Below are 8,534 nucleotides of genomic sequence, written 5' to 3'. Positions count from 1 at the left end.
TCAAAATTGCAACAAGCGGTTCTGTGAACATGTCATTTAATCAGAAGCCACTGCCAGACTTCTGGATTGGGCTGTGCTCAGAATATCATGCCTTGGCAAATCACACTGTTAAGACACTGATGCCCTTTGCAACCACGTACCTATGTGCGAGTGGATTCACGGCCCTCACGAGCATGAAAACTAAATACAGGCATAGCCTGTGTGTGGAAAATGATTTAAGACTGAGACTCTCTCCAATACAACTCAACATTTCAGAGTTATGTGCATCCTTTCAAGCACACCTTTCTCATTAACCGGTGGTGAGTTATTCACACCCTTCTCATTAACCGGTGGTGAGTTTTTCACACCCTTCTCATTAACCGGTGGTGAGTTATTCACAATTTTCGATGAACAAAAAGTTTTATATGTAAGATGGCTAAATAAAGAGCAAAATTCTTGATTATTATTATATGAGCTCTGGTCACTACTTCCCACGAACCGGGTAGTGACAAAAACTCACACTCATTCTTATGTTTAATAAATGCATCGTATAATGTGTGTGTGTGTGTGTGTGTGTGTGTGTGTGTGTGTGTGTGTGTGTGTGTGTGTGTGTGTGTGTGTGTGTGTGTGTGTGTGTGTGTGCGTGCGTGTGTGCGTGCGTGCGTGCGTGCGTGCGTGCGTGCGTGCGTGCGTGCGTGCGTGCGTGCGTGCGTGCGTGCGTGCGTGCGTGCGTGTGTGTGTGCGGCAGGCTTACAATGATGGCAACAACAAAAAACATTTGAGAGTGCGCTGACCCTGGTGATAAAGTGGTATGTGAATAAAACGGTTGGGAACCACTGCATAATGGTTCTAACGACTTTAACCTCGTTTTAAGAACACATTCAATTAAGTCTTTGTAATAAAGTTGTTAGGCTATCAATATCTATATAATAGCTTAAAATATTTGTTGATAACTTTTACAACGGTAAATACAGATTACATTATGTTATGGATTGGGATCATTGTAAACATGTTGCCAACGTGTGCACCACCAGGTTACCTCCTGCACTTTGTTGACAGCAGTTTAGACTACATGCACATTTTAATAGGTAACTCACCTGATCTTCGTTCATAGGGTTATTAGTAACAACATCATTGGATACTTTATGCATCGTTCTGCCAGGGATTCAGCGTAGCACTCGGCTTGTACGTCATGACATATGAAGCAAAACGCAAAGGCCCCCATCACGTGACACACACATTCGAATCAGAAAAAAAGGTTGCATTTTATTCTTACCTTATATCTTTCAAGGGAGAAAAACAGTCTGAAGAATCATCCTTAAGAACATCACAACATGAATGTAGTATGTCAGTGTTATGACAATTTAATGTCTGATTGAGAAATTATACAGTGCTGCAGACGCATTCTCTTTACTGCCCCCAAATGGCATGCAGTGTAACTTTGACATGCTAGACATCCTAAACCAGGGACCCCCAATAGGCAGACCGATTATATTTGGCCCCCCAAAATGGTCATCCCAGTGTAATCAAGGTTCGAAATTATTCTATTTTTGTCAAATTCGATATCTGTTTAAGGTTATTATGGTCAATTTGCAGTGTACAAATCATTTATAACTATGTTCCGGACCCCTGACCATCCAATCAACGAAAAAATCGGCCTGTGGCTGAATGTATTTGGGGACACTTGCCCTAAACCCAACCCACGGATGCATTGGCTTCTATTTCCAGCTCCTCCTGATAGGGTAGTCACATCTGGGTGCAGATACATGGACAAACAGATCAAAGGCTATACACTACAGCAGGGGTTTTCAAACTTTTCTTGCCCAGGAAAACCAGTGAAATTCTTCCATGAAGCTGTGAGAAAATGTTGCTATTTTTATGCAAATTTCCAGCAATTCTACACAGTTTGGTATAGAGTTGTCAGACGAGCAAATGTTCTGCAATTCTACGCATTTTGCCAGGGCTAATGCTGTGTTCCTCAGCTCAAACATTATAAGAAAATCAATGGGCATGTGCCATGAATACCTGTTTTTGATTCTCCCTGACTGTCTAGATTTTATTTTATTTGATCAATATATTTTCTGTATGCTTTCTATCTGGTTTTGGTCATTTAAGTTGACACTCACTGAAAGTACTGTTTTTCCATCCCGAAAATGACCACTTACTCTACATGTCCTGCCTAATTTTTTATACAGAAAAAAACCCTGTAATTATGTCCGATTACTGCAATTTCCTTCATATTAAAGAGAGAGTTTTGACAATGAAGCCCTTTATCTACTTCCCCAGAGTCGGCTGAACAGGAACAGCTAGAATGCTAATTGTTCCTGTAGACTTCCAGTCATTGCACTAATACTTCCTTCATACTGGACGCAAGAACATTACAATGGTATCCACAATGGTAATCTCTTACAGCTAGTGATATTCATAAAATAATTATTTTCACATAACCCCCCCACCACCACCACCACCACCAAAGAAAAAGTGTAATTCTAAAATAAAACCCTACATTCGCTGACACTTGGAGGGCCACGGACTCCAGTTTGAAAACTCCTGCACTACAGCACAGGACATGCAGCCTGCAGGCTGACAGAAAATATAGGTCAGGAGCATTTGACACAAATATTGTCATATTTGTCATTGCCAAAACTCAAGACTTAGTGTAAGGTTAGGCAAGCATGTTACACAGGCTGTAAACTCACACTCTGGGAAATATTTGAACTTAAGAGCTTGGTAGGTCACACTCCATCTCATTTCAACATTTAATAACATTATTTATTAACTCAGCTGCAGGAGGGTGATACACTAAACCAGTTCAAATCATTCTACCACTGTTTATTGCTTTTAGTGCCATGATAATTTTTCTACTCAGTCTGTGAGTAAAATAGTTATTGTAAAGCACAGTAGGCTACGAATTATTTTCACGACATTTTAAGATATTTACCGTAGGACTTTCTGTACACCCAGTGTCACGCCCTGACCTTAGAAAGCCTTTTTATGTCTCTATTTGGTTTGATCAGGGTGTGATTTGGGTGGGCCTTTCTATGTACTGTTTATTGTTCTCAATCAGGAACAGCTGTCTATCGTTGTCTCTGATTGGGAATCATACTTAGGCAGCCTTTTTTCCCTTTTGTCATTGTGGGAGTTATCATTGTTAGGGGCACTATAGCCCTTGTAAGCGTCACCCTCGTTTTTGTTATTTCTTGTTTTGTTGGTGACATTTTACTAAATAAAATCAAATGTACACTCACAACGATGCACCTTGGTCTTCCTTGAATGACAGCCGTGACAGAACTTGGAGCATGGAGCATGGAGCATGGATCCTGGGCCCGGGAGAAGAGAGAGTGGAGGACATCTTGGACATGGGAGCAGGTTATGGCAGGGGACAAGACCATGCCATGGAAACAGGCGGAAGTGGCAAGGGAGGAAGACAACGGTACCAGGAGTCACGGCAAAGGCACGAGAGGCAGCCCCAAACATTTTTGGGGGAGGCACACGGGAGATTGGCTGAGTCAGGTTGGAGACCTGAGACAACTCCCCGTTCTTGCCATGGGGAGAAGCGGTACTGGTCAGGCACCGTGTTAAGCGTTGGAGCGCATGGTGTATTCCGTGTGCATTCACAGCCCGGTGTGCTACATCCCAGCTCCCCGCATCTGCCGGGCTAGGGTGAGCATCCAGCCAGGGCGGATGGTGCCGGCTCAGCGCGCCTGGTCTCCAGTGCGTCTCTTCGGGCCCAGGATATCCTGCGCCGGCTCTGTGCACAGTGTTTCCGGTGCGTCTGCACAGCCCAGTGCGTCCTGTGCCAGCACCCCGCATTTGCAGGGCGAAGATAACCATCCAGCCAGGACGGGTTGTGCAGGCTCTGCGCTCGAGACCTCCAGTGCGCCTCCACGGCCCAGTGTATCCGGTGCCTCCGCCAAGAACCAAGCCTCCAGTATGTCTCCCAGCCTGGTGTGTCCTGTGACTGCTCCAAGAACCAGGCCTCCTGTATGTCTCCCCAGCCTGGTGAGCCCTGTGGCAGCTCCACACACCAGGCTGCCCATACATCTCCTCTCTCTAGTGATGATCCATGGCACAAAACCTCCAGTGATGATCCATGGCACGAAGCCTCCTGTGATGATCCATGGCACGAAGCCTCCAGAGACGCTCTCCAGTCCGGAGCCTCTAGCGACGGCCTCCAGTCCGGAGCCTCCAGCGACGGCCTCCAGTCCGGAGCCTCCAGCGAGGGTCCCCAGTCCGGGGCCAGCAACAACATTTCACTAAATAAAAGAAAATGTATGCTCACCACACTGCACCTTGGTCTTCCTTGAACGATGGCTGTGACACCCAGGAGTACTGTAGGCCTGTAGGCCTACAAAAGGTTATTCATTGAGGAGACAAATTCCAGGTTGGCCTATACGTCCGGCAACATGTGAACATAACATAGCGTATTATAATCTCAATGTGTAATTGGATGCAGGCTTATCAACAAATAATAAATAATAATAATAATAATAATAATAATATATGCCATTTAGCAGACGCTTTTATCCAAAGCGACTTACAGTCATGTGTGCATACATTCTACGATAACAACATTAGACCATTAGACCATAACAACATTAGACCATAACAACATTAGACCATTAGACCATAACAGCATTAGACCATTAGATCATAACAACATTAGATCATAACAACATTAGATCATAACAACATTAGACCATTAGACCATAACAACATTAGACCATAACAACATTAGACCATAACAACATTAGACATTACATTACATTTAAGTCATTTAGCAGACGCTCTTATCCAGAGCGACTTACAAATTGGTGCATTCACCTTATGACATCCAGTGGAACAACCACTTTACAATAGTGCATCTAAATATTTTAAGGGGGGGGGGGGTGAGAAGGATTACTTTATCCTATCCTAGGTATTCCTTAAAGAGGTGGGGTTTCAGGTGTCTCCGGAAGGTGGTGATTGACTCCGCTGTCCTGGCGTCGTGAGGGAGTTTGTTCCACCATTGGGGAGCCAGAGCAGCGAACAGTTTTGACTGAGCTGAGCGGGAACTGTACTTCCTCAGTGGTAGGGAGGCGAGCAGGCCAGAGGTGGATGAACGCAGTGCCCTTATTTGGGTGTAGGGCCTGATCAGAGCCTGGAGGTACTGAGGTGCCGTTCCCCTCACAGCTCCGTAGGCAAGCACCATGGTCTTGTAGCGGATGCGAGCTTCAACTGGAAGCCAGTGGAGAGAGCGGAGGAGCGGGGTGACGTGAGAGAACTTGGGAAGGTTGAACACTAGACGGGCTGCGGCGTTCTGGATGAGTTGTAGGGGTTTAATGGCACAGGCAGGGAGCCCAGCCAACAGCGAGTTGCAGTAATCCAGACGGGAGATGACAAGTGCCTGGATTAGGACCTGCGCCGCTTCCTGTGTGAGGCAGGGTCGTACTCTGCGGATGTTGTAGAGCATGAACCTACAGGAACGGGCCACCGCCTTGATGTTAGTTGAGAACGACAGTTTGTTGTCCAGGATCACGCCAAGGTTCTTAGCGCTCTGGGAGGAGGACACAATGGAGTTGTCAACCGTGATGGCGAGATCATGGAACGGGCAGTCCTTCCCCGGGAGGAAGAGCAGCTCCGTCTTGCCGAAGTTCAGCTTGAGGTGGTGATCCGTCATCCACACTGATATGTCTGCCAGACATGCAGAGATGCGATTTGCCACCCGGTCATCAGAAGGGGGAAAGGAGAAGATTAATTGTGTGTCGTCTGCATAGCAATGATAGGAGAGACCATGTGAGGTTATGACAGAGCCAAGTGACTTGGTGTATAGCGAGAATAGGAGAGGGCCTAGAACAGAGCCCTGGGGGACACCAGTGGTGAGAGCGCGTGGTGAGGAGACAGATTCTCGCCACGCCACCTGGTAGGAGCGACCTGTCAGGTAGGACGCAATCCAAGCGTGGGCCGCGCCGGAGATGCCCAACTCGGAGAGGGTGGAGAGGAGGATCTGATGGTTCACAGTATCGAAGGCAGCCGATAGGTCTAGAAGGATGAGAGCAGAGGAGAGAGAGTTAGCTTTAGCGGTGCGGAGCGCCTCCGTGATACAGAGAAGAGCAGTCTCAGTTGAATGACTAGTCTTGAAACCTGACTGATTTGGATCAAGAAGGTCATTCTGAGAGAGATAGCGGGAGAGCTGACCAAGGACGGCACGTTCAAGAGTTTTGGAGAGAAAAGAAAGAAGGGATACTGGTCTGTAGTTGTTGACATCGGAGGGATCGAGTGTAGGTTTTTTCAGAAGGGGTGCAACTCTCGCTCTCTTGAAGACGGAAGGGACGTAGCCAGCGGTCAGGGATAAGTTGATGAGCGAGGTGAGGTAAGGGAGAAGGTCTCCGGAAATGGTCTGGAGAAGAGAGGAGGGGATAGGGTCGAGCGGGCAGGTTGTTGGGCGGCCGGCCGTCACAAGACGCGAGATTTCATCTGGAGAGAGAGGGGAGAAAGAGGTCAGAGCACAGGGTAGGGCAGTGTGAGCAGAACCAGCAGTGTTGTTTGACTTAGCAAACGAGGATCGGATGTCGTCGATCTTCTTTTCAAAATGGTTGACGAAGTCATCTGCAGAGAGGGAGGAGGGGGGAGGGGAGGAGGATTCAGGAGGGAGGAGAATGTGGCAAAGAGCTTCCTAGGGTTAGAGGCAGATGCTTGGAATTTAGAGTGGTAGAAAGTGGCTTTAGCAGCAGAGACAGAGGAGGAAAATGTAGAGAGGAGGGAGTGAAAGGATGCCAGGTCCGCAGGGAGGCGAGTTTTCCTCCATTTCCGCTCGGCCTTCCGGAGCCCTGTTCTGTGAGCTCGCATTGAGTCGTCAAGCCACGGAGCGGGAGGGGAGGACCGAGCCGGCCTGGAAGATAGGGGACATAGAGAGTCAAAGGATGCAGAAAGGGAGGAGAGGAGGGTTGAGGAGGCAGAATCAGGAGATAGGTTGGAGAAGGTTTGAGCAGAGGGAAGAGATGATAGGATGGAAGAGGAGAGAGTAGCGGGGGAGAGAGAGCGAAGGTTGGGACGGCGCGATACCATCCGAGTAGGGGCAGTGTGGGAAGTGTTGGATGAGAGCGAGAGGGAAAAGGATACAAGGTAGTGGTCGGAGACTTGGAGGGGAGTTGCAATGAGGTTAGTGGAAGAACAGCATCTAGTAAAGATGAGGTCGAGCGTATTGCCTGCCTTGTGAGTAGGGGGGAAGGTGAGAGGGTGAGGTCAAAAGAGGAGAGGAGTGGAAAGAAGGAGGCAGAGAGGAATGAGTCAAAGGTAGACGTGGGGAGGTTAAAGTCGCCCAGAACTGTGAGAGGTGAGCCGTCCTCAGGAAAGGAGCTTATCAAGGCATCAAGCTCATTGATGAACTCTCCGAGGGGACCTGGAGGGCGATAAATGATAAGGATGTTAAGCTTGAAAGGGCTGGTAACTGTGACAGCATGAAATTCAAAGGAGGCGATAGACAGATGGGTAAGGGGAGAAAGAGAGAATGACCACATGGGAGAGATAAGGATCCCTATGCCACCACCCCGCTGACCAGAAGCTCTCGGGGTGTGCGAGAACACGTGGGCGGACGAAGAGAGAGCAGTAGGAGTAGCAGTGTTATCTGTGGTGATCCATGTTTCTGTCAGTGCCAAGAAGTCGAGGGACTGGAGGGAGGCATAGGCTGAGATGAACTCTGCCTTGTTGGCTGCAGATCGGCAGTTCCAGAGGCTACCGGAGACCTGGAACTCCACGTGGGTCGTGCGCGCTGGGACCACCAGATTAGGGTGGCAGCGGCCACGCGGTGTGGAGCGTTTGTATGGTCTGTGCAGAGAGGAGAGAACAGGGATAGACAGACACATAGTTGACAGGCTACAGAAGAGGCTACGCTAATGCAAGGAGATTGGAATGACAAGTGGACTACACGTCTCGAATGTTCAGAAAGTTAAGCTTACGTAGCAAGAATCTTATTGACTAAAATTATTAAAAATGATACAGTACTGCTGAAGTAGGCTAGCTGGCAGTGGCTGCGTTGTTGACTTTGTAGGCTAGCTGACAGTGGCTGCGTTGTTGACACTACACTAATCAAGTCGTTCCGTTGAGTGTAGTAGTTTCTACAGTGCTGCTATTCGGGGGCTAGCTGGCTAGCTAGCAGTGTTGATTACGTTACGTTGCGTTAAAAGAACGACAATAGCTGGCTAGCTAACCTAGAAAATCGCTCTAGACTACACAATTATCTTTGATACACAGACGGCTATGTAGCTAGCTATGTAGCTAGCTACGATCAAACAAATCAAACCGTTTGTGCTGTAATGAAATGAAATGAAAATGTGATACTACCTGTGGAGCGAAGCGGAATGCGACCGGGTTGTTGAGTGCGGAAGTTCTATTCAGTAGACGTTGGCTAGCTGTTGGCTAGCTAGCAGTGTCTCCTACGTTAAGGAAGACAAATAGCTGGCTAGCTAACCTCGGTAAATTAAGATAATCACTCTAAGACTACACGCTCTAAACTACACAATTATCTTGGATACGAAGACAGCAAAGACAACTATGTAGCTAGCTAACACTACACT

This window comes from Oncorhynchus gorbuscha, linkage group LG13 (assembly GCF_021184085.1).
Source record: "Oncorhynchus gorbuscha isolate QuinsamMale2020 ecotype Even-year linkage group LG13, OgorEven_v1.0, whole genome shotgun sequence".
Taxonomy (NCBI): Eukaryota; Metazoa; Chordata; class Actinopteri; order Salmoniformes; family Salmonidae; genus Oncorhynchus; species Oncorhynchus gorbuscha.
The sequence above is the reverse complement of the archived record's forward strand: the minus strand, read 5'-3'. Positions refer to the sequence as shown.